Here is a 20,848-nt window from a genome sequence, read left to right as displayed (position 1 = left end):
GGAGCAGTGACCTCCAATGGCACATTGCTCAGCAGTGCCCTGTGTAAATGTCAAGTGGTGAGGCGTGCAGACTGCAGGATGCAGTGACCGATTTCACTCGCCTGTTCTTCCTAATAACAGTGTGCTGTGAACATCCTGGACACTTTGTTATTTCAGTTTCGTGTCCAGCTTAGTGGGGTGGAGAACGGATATTCGCTAGCAGGCCCAAGTTACCGGTCCTTTTTCATGTTCTCCACTGTCACTGTGGTGGCAGACACTCGAGAGGAGAGGTGCACAGCCAGGTGCCACCCACCTCTACACAAACTAGCACTGAGTGGGGAAATCGCTGACATAATTTCTTCCTTTACTACCTTTCCCTTGATATTTTACCAGCACAACAGATATTCTAGGAATTCCTGCTTCCTCTTCAGCTCTAATCAATATTCCTGACTCTTGCCTCAGCTGATAGGTATCTCCATCACATTTCCCTAACAGCATCCTATCCTAGACATCACTCCATCACTATTAACCAATCCCTGCCTTTATCTTTAATCAGCACAATCTCATAAATATTCGTTCAAGGCCCAATATTATACCATCACTATGTTAAATGCTGGTGGCAAATAAGTAAAAAGGCCAACTAACAGAGAACTTCTTCCATGAAGGGGCATATAGTGAAGTTGGGGACAGATTATTTTAGTTCAAAGGGGAAGAGATAGTATAAAGGGAAGAGCCCACATTAGATTCACCTATGAAGTCTGTAAAGTTCCCCAAGTCAAGTCTTCATCCCCGGTCAATTATGTGGAAGTTTCTAGGTGTGAACAGAGGCGTCAGAATATTCCTCTCTCTGCCAGAGGATTCCAATTTGCAAATAAGATTGAGGACCACTGAGGGTTATGTATGACAGGTTGCTGGTTAGCCAAAGATTTGATAAGGACTTTGTATACAGGGGTGCTAGAGCTGAGACCCAAGGGGTGTATGAGCTATCTTGGCCATGGAACATAATGACCATTCTGGGCATAGAAAATACTATGAAGGCATGGTGCATAAATCCATCAGCTTATCTAAAATGTTGACAACTTTTTAACAAATGAGCTTTGGAAATAATTATTTTGTTCTTTTCTTGGTATTTTTATAATAAGAGTCTATAGATATTAGTCGACAAAAAAAGTGAGGGAAAGTTGTTTAAATGATATAGTATGCAATAGATGCTATAAAATGTTGACTTACTGCGCAGGCTTGAGCATATCAAAATATTTATTAAAAATAGCTTTGGAATCCTTCAAACTGATGCTATAAAGAGTTCTAGTCTATTGCACTGTATATCAGAATAAAATAAATTTAATTATTAACTGGATATTGTTGTTATAGGGCCTGAAGGAAAATAATCTCTACATGTTCAAATTTTTACTCTGTATATATCTGGGAAACACAAACTTGGGCTTTTAAAATAATTTTCTGTTTATACACATGGATGTTTGGTTTATATCCCAATAAGGCTGAGTTTTCATTTGTTTGTTTTTCCTGTGAGGAATAGAATATTTGTAATGTGGAAAGTTTATTTCTTTTGCACATGTACTTAAATGCACTTACTTCCATGCACATAGGTTTCTACAGAAAAAACAGGTATTTCTTTTCAGAAAGAAGAGAGGAAATCATAAGTGATTTGTGAACAAAATTCCTCACAATAAAACTCTTGATGTGAACAACTGTGTATATGTCATAAAAGTAAACCTTTACATATTATTGTACAGAGCATTAATAGTGATTTAAAATTTTCATTCGCTTCTCCCTATGATTTTTTTAAGTATTGAAAACAAACAGTAATCCAGTAGATGAAAAGACTAGAACTACAAATCTTACAGATCAAAGTCGGACTATAGCCCACAGCTGCAAGGGTGCCATCTAAACAAGAAATGTTTTTCTTTTGTTTATTTGGAAGTTAAGCTTCAAAAGCTGTGGAATGTCAGGAATTTAAACAAAACCACTAGGTGGCTCCCTATATCCTGAACAAATGTCAGAAAATTTAGGGGAATGACAATTTTGAACCTGGTGTTACCATGGTGACCTGCTCAGCTTGTTCTGGTTGCTTGCCCCTAGGCCATTTGCCCTCTGTTCTTTCTAAATACATGTATTTATCCTTTTATTAACATGGTTTATATTGTGCCAATACAAAAAAATAAAAAGAAATGCACCAATTACCTTTAGAATCACTGCTATGTATAATGCTCTATGCTAGTAGCTGTAAAGGCCATTAAAATGGGAGTTTAAGCCGTGGCATTTGTCATGATGAAATTTAAAATCTAATCAAACATAATAGGTGAAGATTAAAAAACAAAACCAAATGCACAAGCAGTAGTAGGAAGTAATTGATTGTATTTTAAATAGGGACCCTTCTTGGTAAGTACATTTGGATATGGCTCTTTAATTGTGTCGTTAATTTTCTGTGCTTCTTAAGATATATATATATATATTATATATATTATATACACAGACACATACACACATATATATACACACATACACCTTCAGGTTTTTCAAATACATGGATTGGACAAAGTAGAATATAAATCCTATTCAATTTTAGTATACCATTTTCTAATGCTGCAGGAATGGTTTGCAAGATAACTAGGCCATATAGTCAAGAAGTGCATACGTGTATCTGGCCACGTACATCACGTTGAAAAATGTAATATTCTGAATAGACAGAAGAGGGAAATAAAAGAAGAAAGCCTTGACTTGACCCATCTGACTTGACCCTATCTCATTTACATGGGTGTGTCTCTGCAGTTCAAGGGCTTGCATGGAAAATGCATGGAAAAATGTAATATTCTGAATAGACAGAAGAGGGAAATAAAAGAAGAAAGCCTTGACCCTACCCATCTGACTTGACCCTAAGCTCATTTACATGGGTGTGTCTCTGCAGTTCAAGGGCTTGCATGGAAAATGCACTAAGAACACAGGAAGCACAGGGTAGTCTCTGGTACTGTAAGTAAGGCTATGACACTAAGAGATATACTAATAAAATGAAAACATTAAAGTTAAAACTGATCTACTAGAAAAGTGCCTTTAAATTTGAGGCGTCTCATAAGCCAAAACCGAAGAGAAAATTCAGGAAATGTGTCGCGTGAAAAAATGCACAGCTAGCTCCGTTTTTCTCAGTGGACTGCAGGAGGACTGCCTACGTCAGACTCAGCTGGGGGTCTGAGAGCTGGAGGGTCCGGGCTCCACCTGAAACAGCCGGGTGCTCTAATTTTTCAGTTTCAACTTTTTCACTCCCTGTAATTTTTGAATAAAGGGTTGAGTAAATTAGCAGGGAGCGATAAATTAGAAAATAGAGACAATTTATGTCTTCTAAGTAAAAAAAAAAAAGTGATTTCATGCCAAAGCAGTGGAGTCACTATTTTAGACAAGATGAATCTGCATGTTTCACAAACTATCATATGATTCTGCACATGGTTGGATATGATTGTTGCGTTTTTTTTAATCACAAATCTTATACCCTCAAGATTAACTACCCTATATTACGTAGTTCACGCTAATTTTCTACATCTCCCTGCTTACTTCTGTCTCATGTATGAGCCTCCTTACACACTATTTTCCAGCCCATACTACATGGTGGGCTCCGAGAGGGCGGCACTCAGTGATGTCCTCCTTGTTTCGTGTTAAGTCACTTATAGGGCAGGAACTGGAACATATAGGTTCTGTTTCCCTGGTGAAGTTTGAGTTGCTATACAAACTGTCCCTAGAAAATGGCTTCAGACAGTAATATTACTGGGAAACATAAGTACATTAAATTGTTCTAAGTTTAACTATTTATCCATAGATATATTTTAGTGATCTACATTTTAAAAACATAAAGTATAATAAGCTTACAGTAAATAACATATACTCCAAGTACAAAACTGAATATTTTTATCTTTTCAGAGTTCCCCAGTGCCCTTTCCTAGTAAATAACCCTTTGGCGGTAACTATTAATCTTACTTCTATTACCATAGATTTAATTTACACTGATCTTGAAATTCTTATAAATCAAATCATAAAGTATATAATCTTTGGTGCATAGCTTCTTTTGTTAAAGATAATGGTTTTGGGATTCATCAAAATTGTTTTGCGTGTCTGTGGCCAATTCTTTTTCACAGATGAGAAATATTTTATCTTTAATTGTTATATTTTGTAGATATATTCTCTGTTGATAAACTTGTATGTTTTCCAGAAAACAGAAAGAGGCTCATGAGTATAGAGATCAAACTGATGGTTGCCAGAGGGAAGGGGTACTTACAGGACGAGGTGAAGAAGATGAAGGGGTATGGCAGTCACAGAACAGGCATGAGGATGTAAAGTACCACGTGGGGAATGTAGTCAGTAACACTGGAACAACCATGTATGGTGCAGGTGGGTACTAGAAATATTCAGGGGGAACACTCTGTAGAGTATATGATTGTGTAACCACTATGCTGTATGCATGAAACTAATGCAAAATAACATTGAATGTAAGCTGTAAAAATATGGGGTTTTTTTCCCCCCAAACCCAGCATTTTCCAGGTTAGGACTTCTTTAAGGTGCTATGGACAGTCTAATATGTGCTTGTTTTATCTGTATTCTTTTTATATTTTCTCTAAATACTTGGTTTTTAGACATGTATATTACACCTTTTGACAATGTCACATGTCTCTTCAAATCTGTCCTTTTGTACTTTGTTTTTTCTCCTAATTGTGCTTCAGTTTGAGTATTTTCTATGTACCTGTCTTGGAAATTACTAATCATGCATTCTGCTCTGTCCAGGCTACTGCCAAATCTACCCACTGAGTTTTTGTTTTGTTCTTTTTTTTTTTTTGCTTCTTTTTTTGCTTCTTTTTTTAAATATGTTTTATTGATTATGCTATTACAGTTGTCCCATTCCCCCCCCCTTCACTCCACTCCATCCTTAACACCCCCTCCCTCCCACATTCCCCTTCTTTAGTTCATGTCCATGGGTCATACATATAAGCTCTTTGGCTTCTACATTTCCTATACTATTCTTATCCTCCCCCTGTCCATTTTCTACCTACCATTTATGCTACTCATTCTCTGTACCTTTCCCCCCTCTCTCCCCTTCCCACTCTCCTGTTGATAACCCTCCATGTGATCTCCATTTCTGTGGTTTTGTTCCTGTTCTAGTTGTTTGCTTAGTTTGCTTCTGTTTTTGTTTTAGGTGTGGTTGTTAATAACTGTGACTTTGCTGTCACTTTTACTGTTCATATTTTTTATCTTCTTTTTCTTAGATAAATCCCTTTAACATTTCATATAATAAGGGCTTGGTGATGATGAACTCCTTTAACTCGACCTTATCTGGGAAGCACTTTATCTGCCCTTCCATTCTAAATGAAAGCTTTGCTGTATAGAGCAATCTTGGATGTAGGCCCTTGCCTTTCATGACTTGGAAGACTTCTTTCCAGCCCCTTCTTGCCTGTAAGTCTCTTTTGAGAAGTCAGCTGACAGTCTTATGGGAACTCCTTTGTAGGTATCTGTGTCCTTTTCTCTTGCTGCTTCTAAGATTCTCTCCTTCTGTTTCATCTTGGGTAATGTAATGATGATGTGCCTTGGTGTGTTTCACGGGGGCGGGGTAACGCTGGTCGCTGAGCTGTGACGCTACACGTGGGGGAGGGGCCGAGAGGGAGCAATGGCGCTTGCTCCACTCTCTGCCAGTTTTCAGTCACTCTCTCTGCCACCCACAATCAAATTGGGCCCTTCTGGTGCTGATTCCTGGCTGGGTGGGCTTATGCATGTTCTAGGACCCTATGGGTCTTCTCTCCAATGAACTCCCCTGTGAGGCTGGGGGTTTTTCCCACTGCTGCCTCAGCCCCCACAGGTGTTTTCAATCAGTGGCTTGAGGCTTTATTTCCCTGAGCTGGAACTCTGGGTTGTGCAGTCTGTCACCTATTCCACCAGTTGCTGCTTTACGGCCAGCTGCAGCCTTGCCCACCCTGCTCCACAACCCTCCATTTTGCTGGGTCTGCCAGCCACCACCTTGCCGCGAGCCCTCTCCACCCCGGCTGCCCATCTCCGCCCCTCCTACCGGTCTGGGTGAGTGATTCTTCTTTACCTCCTTGGTTGTTGGACTTCCATACAGTTTGATTTTCTGTCCGTTCTGGTTGTTTTTAGTTTTTAAATTGTTGTTGTCCTTCTTTTGGTTGTGTGAGGAGGTACAGTGTGCCTACCTATGCCTCTGTCTTGGCCTGAAGTTCCCCCACTGAGATTTTGATTTAACATATTGTAAGTTGCAACTTTAAAATGTCTATTTGGTTTGTGTTTGTGTGTGTGTATGAGAGGGGGAGAGAAACAGAGAGAGAGAGAGAGAGAGAGAGAGAGAGTTATGTTCTCTTTTGAATTGTTCCATCTTTAACATATCTTTCATAGTCACTTTGAGGTCTTTATCTGCTGTTTTCAAATCTGAACCATCTCTGGGTCTGTCTTTCTTTCCTATTTCATCTTTTATCAGTTACTTTACTGCTTGTTTTAAAATGTTTCATAATTTTATGCCATATTCTGCCCAGTATAGATAAGCAGATAAATATCATTCCTTAGGAATGTTAAAATTTGTTCTTTTATGCAATAAAATTGCTGGTGATTCTGTGTTAGAACTGGTTTTAGCTTCTGCTAGAATAGTTCTTTATAAGCTTTGTTCTTATTTTTAGAATGTGGGCCTTATTCTCAGGGTGTTACCCTTTGCTTAGGGCTGGGCCTCTCTGAAGTCTCACCGGAAAGCCACGAGTATCCCCAAAGATGTCTTCACTCTGGTGGAGTTGGAACTTCATTGTATTCTCTTCAGGCTTCTCTCTTGTCAGCCATTCAACACTGTTCTCTGTTGAACCTTTCAGAGGCATGGTTTGTGTGAGAAGCTTAGAATTTGGTCCGCAAGCCAAAGTGAGCTTTTATACAAATTTTTAATGTTCCTTCACTGTATACTTCTACTTCTCAGCATTTTGATCCCAAATCCTAGTAACTTTAATAACACACACATAAATCTCTGTTATCTTCTGCTGTTTCCTGATTGTACTCTATTTTCCTGAATTGCAGTTTGGAAAATCTCCTTAAAAGGACAGCAAGGGAGAATGAATGTGTCCCTGCATTATATTCTGTCAGTACTTACAGAGAATCGTGCACTATATTTTTTCTTGATTTTGTAGGGTATTTTTTTATAGCAGCAAAGTAAAGTTAATATATGATATAGTTCATTGGAATTAAAACTAGAAGTCCTCTGAGGCATTCTAACTTGTAAATTACAAGTCATAGAGAATCTATTGTATGTTTTGTTATTATCTGTTTGTTAATTTTTGAACAAATATAAGTGCAGCACCTAATATTAGCCAGTATTAAGATCTTGCAAATATAGGTATACAAAAACAAATATGACTCCTGCCTTCATGGACTTGGAAAGAAAAATATTAAATAATTAAACATGTAGAAAAATAATTAATCCAAATCCTCTAAATGAACAAAATTAGAAACAGAAGTTGCTATTAAAATGCCTAATACACAGACTCCAAACTGAGCATATGACAAAATCAATCTAATATAGTTTCTTAAAACTGCAGTTCATACCATAGAACTGTATGCATCTACAATAGTTGGGAGCAGTCACTTAAATAAAAATAAAAATAAGGGCAGCATGTTTCTTGCAAAGAATGTTTTAGAAAATTTTAATCTTTGTAATGTGAAATACCAGCATATGAGCAGAAAGAGAAATATTCACCTAAATTATATTTTCTACAAAAACTATGAGATCAGCTTCATCCATTTGAAGGAAGAGAATAAATATATTTAGGTGAAATGCTGCCTATGGGGACTAGTGGGACATATGCATAACCAATTAAACATCAGCTTCTCTTGGGGGAAAAACATTTTCGTATAAACAATCTTTTAGCAGATGTTTCTAGAATATCTGCTACCCATTGAAAAGTGAATTTTATTATATGAAAATGATAAACATTTTCCAGAACGACTGAGCACAAGGCCATTTTCCCACAACCTCATCTGTCACAATTGACAAGAATAGAAATTTGCTACAAGGGTCACGGGAAGGCCAGGATATAACTTATTTAATGACTCGCATTGAATATTTTATTTTTAATTATTTTTAAAAATATTTATTTATATTCATTTTTAGAGACAGGGAAGGGAGGGAGAAAGAGAGTGAGAGAAACAACAATGTGACAGAGAAACAACCATCAGCTGCCTCTCACACGCCCCCCACCGGGGGCCTGGCCAGCAACCCAGGCATGTGCCCTGACCAGCAACCCAGGACGATGCCCAACCACCTGAGCCACATCAGTCCGGGCTCACAGTGACTATTTGAAAGAGGATTTGAACCTTGATCCATTTACGTATTTTTAAATGGAGCCACTATTTCCTCTAATTACCCCTCTACTATTGATGGGCAGGCCTTATTATTGAGTTTTTCCTAAGACTAGCACTGTGTTGGAAGACATGGGGTACAGTATAATCAAAGTTATGGGTCCTATTCTTAAGAGAACTGGTGTTTTAAAAAGATTGAGAGGAATTCAAAAAATTAATACTACCTGTGGTTTGCTAAATTGTGTGACACGGGCGGCAAGTATAAGTGCAAAGAATGAAGAGTGAAAAGATGCTCCTGAGGCTTAGAAGTGTCCAAAAAGGTTTGTTTGGTTCAGAATGTAAGAGCAGACAGGTGGTTCTAAGTTACCTTAGGACCTGGTGGAAGTTGAAATGAGACAAATGCATTGGGAATGGCTAGGTCTTCAGGCTGTGATCTGGAAGGGCCCGAATGATCTTTGTCTTGGGGCAGAGAGTAGCCCAGCATCTGCTGTGTATCCAAGCCTACACACTACTCAGCAGAGGCACATTTCAGGACTCATGTCTCCTGTGTAAGACTTCTTCATCTGTTTCAGAGCATAATAAATGAGACTAATTCAAAACCTTTCAGGAAATGTTTATTAGGCTAGTAAATGACACTTATAATAGCTTAAGTTCTCCCTGCCAGGTAAAACCAAGATTCCAAAGAGTGATGTTTGTGGCCCTGAAAACAAGAACCTTAATTTAATCCTTAACTATTTTTAATAGATTTGCAGGTCTTTTTTTTTTTGTATGTGTGTGTGATTCCTAAAAAGGCATATTAAGAATATAAGTTGAATATTGTTCCGTATGGGTGTGTGAAAAATTGAAAAAGTTGCAGAAAAACTATATAATAAGTTTAGTTTTACCTAGACCTCCTAAGTTAATTTCTATGCTTTGATGGACTATGTGAACCCTGAAAAAGCTATATTTAAATTTACTCCAGCAGATTAATAAAAATTCCTTCACCATAGGTGATTAAACATGGAATACAATAGCAAATGCAACTACAGAAAGTAACTTGATAAACTGAATATACACATATCCAGGTCAGATACTCAAATTGATTCCTTTTCTGGTTTGTGATACAAAGTCTTCGAGTACAGAATGAAACAGAAAGCTGTGCTGAGAGGGGGAAGAGATCAAGCTGCCAACAGAAAAAGACCTTGAGGGCTTCATGGTAGAGAGAGGAAATCTCCAGCTTTCTCATGGGTGACAAGTGGTGGAGACGGCTGCATCCTCTGCCCAGTGTTGTTGGGGGCTGATAAGGAGGCAGAATAAAGCCAACGTGAAGCCTTTTCTCCTAGATGCTTGCAGAGCCAAGTGTGACTAAACAGCACAGTGAGCTGGCATTGAAGCTACACTAGTTGGAACTTGTTTCCTTTGTTAGTTTTTTTCGATTTTAAGTTGTCAGCTAAGCAAATCTTTGAAAGTGTGAAGCGGTCTATTGAACATGAAGGAATCAGAATGGAAGAGTAGACTTTTACCATATTTTGGTTATCCTCCACCAGAGACAGCCAAATATCCCAAACACTCATCTAGATGTTCAACTCATTAGCAGAATCATATCCACTCACAATCTCCCGATATTATGACTTGCCCTTCTGAAAATATCATAAAACCTTTAATTTTTACACCCATTATAGTTTATCATGAACACTACCTACAAATGGTTGCAATATATAATTTTTAAATTACCTAAAATGTTTCTAAAATGTAATGTAATACACACACAAACATCACAAAATTAAAGTTATACTAAATGGAATCTATTAATAATTTTAAGTATCCCTTCTATCCTATCTGCTGTTCCTCCCTTCCCCTTATAATTAGTTATATAACATTATTATATTTTTCAAGAAATATTCTATGCATATGCAAATATCACCTTGTTATACAATAATAGCCTCATATACATTTTTTGTCTTCACTTAATAATGTAACATGAAATCAGTTCATGTCAGTACATACAGAATAGCTGTATGTCTTTTTAATGATGGCATAATATTTTATATTATTGCAATATATCATGTATGGATATATCATGATTTTTTCAATTGGTCCTATATGGGTTGATAGATGGATAACTTAGGTTGCTTCTAGTCTTTTACATTTACTCTTAATTATAAATGAACATCCTTTTACACATACATTTGTACCAATACATGAACATACCTGTCAAATGTATTTCTCATATTTAACTTCCAAAGAAGATGTGGTTAATTTATGTTCGTACCAGTGAGCGCGTAAGAATAAGATTACCTACTCATAACTGTTCTCCATTGCTTCTCTAGTGGTATATTCTTTCATTACACCTAATTTCCTCAGTTTTGTTTCACTTTTATACTTTTTCTCTGACTGCCAACTCTACTCTAGCATTAGCGCTCTGGATCTTGATCAAATATACTTTCATCTTAACACCCACCCCCAAGTGGAAATAATTACTGATATCTCAGAAACCCTAAGTGTAGAACTTGGAAAGCAAAGTCCTATTTGCTCTCTGTTGCTTATTATATTGTTAAACCATGAAAATGGAAGTAAATTTAGCAATTTTGTTTTAGTTTAGTTTACCCTTTAATGTCATTTTAATTTTTGTATTATAACCATTCTTTGGGTTTCAGGAATAATTAATTTAATCATTGAAGTTTATCATTTATATTGTTCTATTTAAATTGGAATGACTCCCTCTTTAATGCATCATTCTGGCATTTATTTCAACTGGCATTTGTTCTTCCTGGAGGCTGTATTGACTTTAGAATTTCATTTTCTATGTGTGAAAAGGAATAATCTTTCCTAACCTGGATAGATAAAAACATCTTACTTGTTACACCTTTTGGATTGTATTGATTCACATAACCAAGCAAGTAAGCAAAGAGTAGAGGGTTTAGTAACTTTGTTGCTACTTACTATGTAAAATGGGAGCTGCAGATAAGGAGCTACTTTCTCTCTTATAAAAGTTCAAATCTTTTATAAAAATCATAATCATTATAAATGTCAGAGCAACCAGGGGCTTAATTCTCAAAATCCACATGCAAATTGTACTGACTGAATTATGTGGAAGAAGTGGAAAAATATACTTATTAGACTTGAGGTAACTGTATGTAAATTTTATTAATAGTAGATTTTCTTAGTTCTATGATATTTAATCTCTCCTGGCATTTTTCTTCTTTGCCCACCATCCCCATAGTGGCATGAAAGTTGAGTGTTCCATCAGTTGGGATAGCTATCTCTCTGTTTCTCTACCTAAGTGATTTCATGCACTGAGTTGGCTTGCACGATCATTCAGAGTACATGGCCGAAGTCCGTGGGGCAGGCAGTCAGGAAGGGAAGAACAAGAGTAGGCTAGATACCTTATAAATATGAATATACAGTAAGGAACATCCTGGGGAAATGGAGAGAGGCTGCAAACCCAGCAGCTGTTTGGAGTCTCTGAACTCAAGGAAGGGATAAACCATCTTTTAAAGAGTTTTCAGCATATTAAATCAGACCAACACAAGATAATATCCCTTTTGATTAACTTAGTCAACTGATCAGAGGCAAATCCTTCTTTGCTCTCTGTTGCTTGCTATATTGTTAGAACATGAAAATGGCAAATTCAGCAATTTGGTTTTAGTTAAGTTTACCCTTTAATGCTGTTCTAATTTTTGTATTATAATCATCAGTATCTAAAGATATATTTAATTGAATTACTGGAGGCAGGGGATATGTATGTTACAAATGGCTGCTGTATCCCTCATATTCTGTTTAATAGATAATATCACCCCTAGCTCACTCTAAGTGAGATCATAAGGAATGAGAATTCTGAGCACCATATAGTTCAACTTAGCCAAGTTGACTCATCACAAAGCCATCACAAGCATATCCATTCATTGTACTTCCTTTGTTTTTTGATAGTTAGTGTTTTGCAAATCATATTTTAAAATAAGTTAAATATTCTATGGCCTCCAAATAGTAATTGAAACCAGGAAATATCTCTAGACCCACACCGTCACATGTGGTCACTGCTAACTACATGTGTCTATGTAAAGTTAAGTTGAAATCAATCAGAATTTAAAATTCAGCTCCTTAGTGACCTAACCACATTTTAAATGTTAAAAGCCACATAGGAGGGGGAATCCACAAAAAAATGAAATTTTTTATTAAAAAATTGTGTATTTATTCTTATACATTTAAACTTGTCACTTTCAAAGTATTCTCCATTTGATGCAATATCCCTATTGAGACATTTTTTCTACTGCTAAAAACAGTTTTTGAACTTCTCAATTTTGATGTCTTTTAGTGCTTCTGCCATTTTTTGTTTAACCTTTTCCACATTGGCAAACATTTCCCTTTGAGGACTTTTTTCATCCGGGGAAACAAAAAACAAGTCACTTGGGGTGAGATCGGATGAATAGGGAGGGTGGGACATGGGGGTGATGCCATTTTTTCTCAAAAACTGCTGAACACCCGGTGTGGTATGGGCAGGTATACTCATAAATTGCCCATAGTGAAATGGGCAAATGCATTGAAAGAATCTTCAAAAAAAATTCCCTGAAGCTGAATGCAGCCTCTCACAACAATGCCAGCTGGTACACTGATCCTAGCACACTCACTGAGCAGGGGAAGCCTGTACTACAAGGTGCATGCCCTCCAGAAGATAATTCCTTTTTTGGGAGGGTAACTCCTCATATGTATAGTGACTACAATGTTGAATCGTGCTGGGTAGAATAATTTCATCATTCTATTGTATAATGATATCTATGAGAATATTTTCTTTGTGTCACTTAAAATTGTTCTTGTCCCTTTTCCCTCAAGTGTTACCAAGCTTTGAGATGGACTATACACATATGATGTAAAATGACATCAAATATAAATTATATATATCTGTGTGTATATATTATATATAATATTTATAATATATTTTATATAGATATCATGTCACATACATGTAACTGCCCCATTATAATGAATGTACCACACTGGAGTAGTATTGTTGGTGGCGGTGAGCGCTGTGCAAGTGGGGGGAGGTGATAAGTGGGAATTCTCTGAACTTTACACTCAATTTTTCTATAAACCTAACACTGCTCTAGAAAAGTTTGTTGATTTAAAAAAAAATCCTAATAGACATCTCAAAGAGTCTTTGAAAAATAGTGGAGGGGATTGGCAAAACATATAGAGGAACTGAATAAACATGGTCCAAAGAAGAAATACAAATGGCTAACAGGAACACAAAAAGATGCTCAAATGCACTAATCATCAGAGAAATGCACATCAAAACCACACCATGACAAGATATCACCTCACACCTGCTAGAATGACTGTCTTCAAGTAAGTGTTGGCAAAGATGTGGAGAAAGGGGTTCCTGTACACTGTTGGTGGGAATGTAAACTGGTACAGCCACTGTGGAAAACAGGAAGTTTCTCAAAAAATTAAAAACACAACTAGCATATGATTCCTCAATCTCACTTCTGGACATATACCCAAAGGAAAAGAAATCACAATCTTGATATATCTCCACTGCCATATTAATTCCAGCGTTACTCACAGTTTCCAAGACATGGAAACAAGGTATGGGTATGTCTATGGATGAATGGATAAAGAAGACATAATACACGTATACATATCTATATATATATAAATAATATATATATAAATTAACGTGTATATCTGTATTAATATATACAATAAAACTGTGTTATATTGGTATATATGTATGCATATATAAGTAAATATATTATGTGTAGAGTGACTGTGGGACTTCAGCCTAAGCGGCCTGGGGGCGAACCTCAACTAGCTGGCCTTTGACAAGTTGCTCAAGTGGGCCCCCCAACAAGGCCTGAGCTTCCAGCCACTAAGCTACCCGCCCTTCCTACCAGAGGCCTTCCACAGGCTCTTCCCCTCCAGCTGCGTGCAGAGGTTCCTCTTCCCCAGCAGCCAGGAGGAGGCCCAGAACCTGAAGAGCCCCACACAGAACCTGCTCCAGACGCTGGTGAGGCACGTCTTGCTGGCCACCTGCAGCCAGGCTTCACCCTGTGCCCTTGTCCTGGGCACCCTGAGGATATCCCCACCCCTAAGCTGTGCTCTGTGAGCACACAGCTGTACAGTGCCCGCGGGCCACCTTGCTTACGTCCAGCGTAACCGGCCACCACGAGCGCGCGCTGACCGGCAGTAGATCTAGAGGCCAGGGTCCAACATACTGAAGGCCCACTGTTTTCCCTACCTGTCCTCCTGCAAGCCCTACACTTACCAAGTCAGGAAGCTCAATGCCTATGAGATCGAAGTGGAGTGCATGTGGCGTACTGAGGTCTGGACCCAGGCTGGGGACACTCCCAGGTGGGTGGGGATCCCCGGGGGGCCGAGAGCAGGATGCCGGAGCACAAGAGTACTTTGCCCTGAGCGGGCGCGGCTGAACAGCACCTGGGCGCCGAGGTGGGCCAGGGAGGGCTGGTTTCGGTTCTGCCTCACGGAGGACATCTGCACTGCTGTAAAGCCGTGCTTCAGAAACTTGCTCTAGCCTGAGATCCATACCGAATATAGGTAACTTAGCTTGTTAATTTGAATTTTTTATTTTATTGTGAAAGCACAACATGAGGTCTGCCCTTTTGACAGATGTTTTAAGTGTGCAATACAATGTCGTTAATTATGGGCACAATGTTGAACAGAAGATCTCTGGAACTTACTCAACGGGTAGAACTGAAACTTTTCTCCGACCCCACTGCCCTGGTAACCACCATTCTGCTCTCTACTTCGATAAGCTTAACTATTTTAGATACTTCACGAAGTGTATCAGTAGAGAAGCCAGGCAGTATTTGTCCTGTGACTGGGTTATCTAACTTAGCATAATGTTCTCAAGTTTCATTCATTTTTTCTTCATATATGACAGGATTTCCTTATTTTTTCAGATTAAATTATATCTCATAGTATGTATATACTACATCTTCTTCACCCATCAATTCATCAGTTAACAATATAGGTTAAAATCATTTATCTAGTACCAAAAACACATGGTTGAGACTTCTATAATGATTTCTTTATTCTTCTGAGAATTAATTATTTAAAATAATCTATATTAGTGACTCCCTGATTCAAATACCACTGTAATTTTGTCATACCATATGAACTTAATGATAATTAGGAACCATATTTTAGATGTGAAAAATATAAATTAAGAATATATCAATATAATAAAAATTTCAGCTTATTTAATTTTTACTCTGGCATCATTTTCTCATCAATAATAAGATAGTTTTTTGATTAGCATAAATATGCAATTTCTTAAAATAAAGCAAATAAAGTATTTTAGGCTAAAAGCAACATATATTATAAGTGAAACCAAACCAAACAAACAAAACATCAGAATATTTGAAAAGAGAGAGAGATTCTAAATATATTACATAATTCCTGAATACAATGTAGGCAAACTAACACAAAAGTTAAATGTTTCCAACACTGAAAAAAGTCAGTGCAAACAAAGCACGCCTAGATTGTCATAGAATGTTTATATAATTACTGATGAGATAACTTAAAAATACCAGCTGATGTAACATCCATTAGAGATATTAACAGGACGACTTTGATGAGAATATTACAAAATGGAAAACCGGAGAGCAGTGTGGCTATATTACTGAGCTCTGAAAATTGATACTTTCTTTTTTTATACTTACATTGAAAACATTTTCATATATATTGAAAATATTTTCTTCTGAATTGAACACACTTTTTTTCTTTCATTTTCTTACCTCCTCCAGGGCCTTCCCCTACTTTTTTTTACCTTTTTCCTTCCTCATTCACCTATGTCCTATTGTTTTATTCCCAGGAAAGAATGAAATTGCTTTTTTTAATCCAAGGTTGTCATTCAGTTGATGTGGCTCCTTGTGCATCACCAGAGGGTTAAAATTTATTAGTAAGTTGAATATGAATGAATACATTGTGTTAGCTCTGAGGTACTTTTCTGACCTCATTAAGATGTGCTCTGGCTGCTTAATGTTTGTGCTAGAATGTTCTTATGCATTTATCTTGATTATCTCCCGAGGGAAGACCAGAGAGGTTAATAAATGGAACAACTAATTAACGGTCCACTTAGTTGCATAAGAGTATTACATTGATAACAAAATCCAGTTGTGAGCAATCATAATGCTTTTTACAAAAAAAATAGAATATGAACACCACAAGCTACCTGCAAATCATCCATTTTTGGCAAAAATTCTCAAAACATGATGTCTGTATGTGATATTTTTATCTTTCCCTATAAAGGGTTGGAAACTTTTAAAAAGCATATGTAATAATAACAATCACAACACTTGCCTTGTGTGATATACTTTTTTTCCATTGGTAAAATATTTCATGTCATATTTGAAAACTATATATAGAAAATAATGATTGTTTGGGAGAAGTATGTCTGAAGAACGATAAATACTCAGAAGTTTTGTGACAGAAAGCCTATAACTTGGACCTCTCATTCCATGATTCACTGGCTATCTTATAATACTTTTCCAAAGCTTTGCTGAAGCTTGACAGTTCGGTTTGTGTGTTTTCTCTCTTAGGAGAACCTACCCTTGTTGGTGAGCTACCAAGTCAATGGTCAGCTGCTGAAATATGGAGGAAGGGGGTCAGCCCTTCCTCCATAATGGACTGCGTCCTTTAGATATTTTTTAGAATATGTTTTTCTTTAGAAAAATTTTCCTTGGTCTCCCTGTAGACTGGACCCCTTCAGCTTCAGATGACTTTGCTAGCCCATGGTCAACCTTTCTGCCCAGTAGCAAGGGAGCCCCATGAAACTTATTTTCTATGCAGTTAGCTATACTGTAAAATCTTCTATTACTAACTTTTCATTAATTATTCTTAAGTTTTCATGTTAAGTAAGCCTCACAGGTGATTCTTTACTCCTGGAAAACCTTTGTCTTCTAACTCTAGATGTCTAATCCCAGCTGATTTCTGTGCTGATAAACAGAAATGGAGAATCAAATTTACAGAGTTCAAGATTCATAGACGTGAACATATGTAGTTGAAACCAAACAAGAGATCAAGAATTGGAGATGCTTTCCTCCCTTTACAATGGCTTGGAAACCTGGAACAGCCACACTTAGAAAGCTTTTTAATATTTATTTAGTAATTAAGTCAGTAAAGAAGGGGGTGTTTTGTTATGCAACAAAAGCTAACCTGTATATCTATATGTCCACTGATATAATCTGTTCGCTACGTCATCATATATCTTAATTAGTACTATTTGCGGAGGGGGTGCCAACTCATTTTGGCAATTTGCTGGAAGGAATAGTGCATTTCCAAATAAAGTGACTATGATTACAAGCATGACTAAAATTTATTATTACAGAAGATATCATTCAGGAACAGCAGGATAAAGATTCACACATGTAACAGAAATCACACAGGTTTCCAAGTGTTCTCTCCTTCTCTGCTAGCATAGCACTGTATAAAAATGTAGTTTTATCCTGTGCGATATCTCCACCCAAAGAAGCCCACCTGAGTTGTAGAGTCTAGACTTCTTAAAGATACAAATTTCAATCCAGGAGCCAAGTATATCATGACTCTTCATGTTTTCTTTAAATATGGTGACATCGTGGTTCATCACATTACTTAGTCACTAGGAGAACCTGAGAGTTTCGTGCCGTGTTTGATCAACGGTTGTTATAATGGCTACAAAATAAGCAAGAACTGAATAAGAGAGACCAGCTGTGTTAACTATTTCTCCCACCTGCCTGAAACTAAACTTCCAACCAAGAAGAAAAGAAAAGGTGATGTGGAAGAATGTTATTGTACAAAGGAAATGAGGCAATGTGATGGCACAGTGAGCAGGGTTTGGTTTAGTCAGTAATGCCTTTCTTTGTCTTTTAACCCCAGCACCTAATTGTTGTATGATAAACTTGGGTAAAGAATTTTTTCTCTTCCACAATCTGTTTTCTCCGTAATGTGTAGCTCAGACAAAGTTTGGAGAATTAAAATAAATCAACATGTAGATATCCTTGGCATTTGTAGTTCTTCAAAAATTGAATGCAAAATATTAAATCTTTAAACCACTCAAAATTATTGTGGATTTCACAGAAAAAGAAAACAATTTCATTAACTTTTCTTTTTTTTTAAATTCAGACCAAGTGGCTTTTTATTCTGATTGCAATGCTTATGCTAAAGCTCCCATTCCTTTGCAAACTGAATAGAATGAGCTGGTAGAGGTCAGGAGGAATGAATATTTATCCTGGGCTCATCTGCACTTTGCTTGCACACTGTATATGTTGACCAAAGTGACCTCAGGATCTCCTTGGCAGCCTCTTCAGGAAAGTGGACATGCTTGACTCATCAGTGTCTGGTCTTGAATATCAAATGTGTTTTCAAATAGCACAAAGTGTCTTTTTAGTTCTGCTGTGCAGCAGTGCAGGAGACCATGTGGTCTAGCTTCTAGGGGTTATGCTGGCTCCTTGACAAGCCTTATCCATCCTTTAGTGTTCATTCACTGAATCACTGGGATGTTGAAATATGACCCTTCAACTTTTTGTTGTTGCCATTGTCCTTAGTTATTACTGTACTCTGACAAAAATCAAAAACATTTTTTACATAATGCATATCAAGCTACCATAGCAGTTATTCTTCTTGTGTAGAAAGTAAAAGGCCACTTTTAATTTATAAAAATATATTTAAATTACCAGGAATAAACACTGGAGTCATGATATACTTTTTTATAGGATCATTATGTTTCAGTATACACATTAGTTTTAGTATTAAGGACCACACTAAAGGATGTGTCTACTTCCTGAATATTTGACAAGTATCGAACTGTGTTTATTATGTATACACATGCTTTCTTAAGAACATCAATATTCAAGTCCTAAAGCAGCATTGTACATTTAGCCAGAAAGGAAGAAGAAAGTGAGATGAATGGGGAAAAAATGACATTGTTAAAAAATTATTTCAAAATATATAGGTAGTGCAGCTACTAACATGAACTAATATTTAACCTTCATCAGCAGTTAATTTTGGGTAAATTTTCTTTCCCATTCTGATTATAAAAATAACTGCTTTGCGATAACATAAATGGGATGTATGTTCTAGATAATTTTAAAATAAATGCTTTGGCTTATTCTACTCATTATGAAATCAGGATTCAATTTTTCACAAATTGATCCTACAGCCCTTTGCAGCTCTTGAGAGCGTAGCTGGAAAAAAAGGATGGATTTTAGCCATTTTGTAAGTATAGGCTTTTTGGAAAACAACATTTTAAACACACACTTTATTTTATTTTATCTGCTAGACCCAAGAAAAATGCAAGAGAAAAAATTAAAAATATATCTTAAAATATATTAATATTGGAGATAATCAATAATTATGTATTTTAAGGTATATTTCTAAATTTTTCCTCTTGTATTTTTCTTGGATTCCTATTAAATTACTAATGGCATATTTTACTGATCTAGAAGAAATATTCCCCAAAATTTTATAGAACAGAAAAAGACCTGAAGACTCAGAAATCTTGAGAAAGAAGAAAAGTGGAGATAATCACAATACCTGATATCAAACCATTGTAATCAAAACAGCCTGGTACTGGCATAAGAACAGGCATATAGATTAATGGACAGAACAAAGAGCCCAGAAATAAACCCACACCATTATGGTTAATTAATATTTGACAAAGGAGGAAGGAATATACAATGGAGTAAAGACAGTCCCCTTAATAGATGGTATTAGGAAAATTGGACAGGCACATGCAAAAATAATGAAATTAGACCACCAACTTACACCACACCCAAGATAAAGTCAAAATGGGTAAAAGCTTTAAATATAAGTTATAATACCATAAAAATCCTAGAAGAAAACATAGGCAGTAAAATTTCAGATATCTCATTTAGCAATATTTTTGCTGATGTATCTCCTAGGGCAAGGGAAGCACAGAAGAAAATAAACACATGGGAATACATCAAATTAACAAGCTTCTGCACAGCTAAAGAAACCATTAAAATGAAAAGGAAACCCACTTATGGGAGGCCATATTCACCAGTGATATATCTGATAAGTGTTTAATTTCCAAAATATATGAAAGAACTTATACAACTCAACAACAGAAAGACAAACAATGCAATTTAAAAAGATGGGCAAAGAAACTGAACAGACACCTCTCCAAAGAAGACATACAGGTGGCCAGTAGACATATGAAAATATGCTCAACATCACTCATCATCAGCGACATGCAAATTAAAATGACAATGAGATCTTGCACCTGCCAGAATGGCCACCATCAATAAATCAACAAACAAGTGCTGGTGAGAACATGGAGAAAAAAAGAATCCCAGTGCAGTGGTGGTGGGAATGCAGACTGCTGCAGCCACTGCGTGAAACAGTATGGAGTTTCCTCAAAAATTTAACAATGGAATTGCCATTTGACCCAGTGATCCCACTTCTGGGAATATATCCTAGGAATCCTGAACCATCAATTTGAAAGACTATATGCACCCCTATGTTCATAGCAACGTTATTTACAATAACCAAGATCTGGAAAAGGCCTAAGTGCTCATCAGTAGATGAGTGGATAAAA

At 36.8% G+C, this 20,848-nt stretch overlaps 1 long non-coding RNA gene across 2 annotated transcripts in view; it reads right to left on the bottom strand.

Annotated features, from left to right (window-relative positions):
- LOC123480041 (uncharacterized) overlaps nucleotides 1-14,658 on the bottom strand; it is a 74,849-nt gene extending 60,191 nt beyond the window's left edge. For both annotated transcript variants that reach the window (XR_006655898.2, XR_006655899.2), the window contains exons 1-2: nucleotides 14,558-14,658; nucleotides 13,617-13,710 (exon numbers count right to left, since the gene is read on the bottom strand). This is a non-coding gene — a long non-coding RNA (uncharacterized lncRNA). The remainder of the gene's footprint in view (nucleotides 1-13,616; nucleotides 13,711-14,557) is intronic.
- Nucleotides 14,659-20,848: the final 6,190 nt, after the last annotated feature.

This window comes from Desmodus rotundus, chromosome 1 (genome assembly GCF_022682495.2).
Source record: "Desmodus rotundus isolate HL8 chromosome 1, HLdesRot8A.1, whole genome shotgun sequence".
Taxonomy (NCBI): domain Eukaryota; kingdom Metazoa; phylum Chordata; class Mammalia; order Chiroptera; family Phyllostomidae; genus Desmodus; species Desmodus rotundus.
Note: the sequence above shows the minus strand (reverse complement) of the source record. Positions and strands in the feature narration are given on the sequence as shown.